Source organism: Micropterus dolomieu, linkage group LG18 (genome assembly GCF_021292245.1).
Source record: "Micropterus dolomieu isolate WLL.071019.BEF.003 ecotype Adirondacks linkage group LG18, ASM2129224v1, whole genome shotgun sequence".
Lineage (NCBI taxonomy): Eukaryota > Metazoa > Chordata > Actinopteri > Centrarchiformes > Centrarchidae > Micropterus > Micropterus dolomieu.
The window spans coordinates 22,948,139-22,949,305 of NC_060167.1; the positions used below are offsets into that span (position 1 = coordinate 22,948,139).

A 1,167-nucleotide genomic window follows, 5' to 3' on the forward strand; every position below is an offset into this window, starting at 1 on the left:
ACACACACACACACACACACACACACACACACACACACACACACACACACACACACACACACACACACACACACACACACACACACACACAGAGGACATTATTTTATGTCTCTGATGTAACTGGTGTTGCTGATTCTACAAAAAACAGCTAATGCAACACGTTATTCTTTAACAGCTGATGACACGGCATTAAGACGTGTCTGGTCACCCTTTTTTGGTGTTCTTCTTCTTGCTCTCCTGGGGCGGAGGTGTGGGGGAAGGTGACGGTGAGCGCTTCCTCTTCTTGGCACTACCAGGCTTCTTGTCCCTGCGCTCGTCAGGCGTGGTCACCTCGTCCGTCAGGGTCTTGGCTGAGATCCTCTTCCTCTTAGGGCAGCCCTCGCCCACTTCATAGTCCTCCTCGTTCATCCACTCGTTATACTGGTCCAGGTCTAAAATCCACTTGGCATGAACCTGTGAACAAAGACCACACAATCAAAAAAATTAGATGTTACCAACTTCCTCTCCAGTTTAACCAGGCAGTGTTGCATACTCTGCACACCTTATCAGAGACTAACTAGAATAGCGACATCTCCTAGAAATCACAAATAGGATCTGGGTTACATTTTGATAAGGCACAATTTAACCACGCACACATGGATTCAAATACCTAGAATAGAGATTAAATGGAAACACAAATTCAGTAAGTGGACACAAAGCAGGAATAATGTTGCTAAGAACATCAGTGGGGACGTTTTCTGGACAATATGTCGGTTTTGTGGCTGGAAAAACTGTTGTATTTAGGCAGTAATGGGTGGATAAAAAAATCTATTAGTTGTTATATGTTCAGTTAAAGTTTTTATTGATTTATGTACAAACAATGTGAAAACAATTCTACAGAGACCTAAATTTTAGTGTACTGCACATGTTAGATGCTAAACAGATATAGGGAAGCATTTTTGTTTGGAACAAGCACACTTTATCAATTGCTTAAACACTATAATCAGGCTTTTTAATTTAAATTTCAAAACCATAACATTTTTCAAAAAGCACACCTATTTCCCTAAACTCTACACACAAATCTCTTCACTCCTCATAGCCTACACCATGTGGTCATTTAGAAAGCACTAACATTCAATATTGTTCACTCAAGTCTGTACAGGTTGAGCTCAATTAGTGCGCAGCTAC

At 41.1% G+C, this 1,167-nt stretch overlaps 1 protein-coding gene across 1 annotated transcript in view; it reads right to left on the reverse strand.

Moving 5' to 3' along the window:
* The window catches only part of smarcc2 (SWI/SNF related, matrix associated, actin dependent regulator of chromatin, subfamily c, member 2), a 13,719-nt gene that overhangs the window by 5,444 nt on the left and 7,108 nt on the right, over positions 1–1,167 (reverse strand). The window lies entirely within an intron of this gene.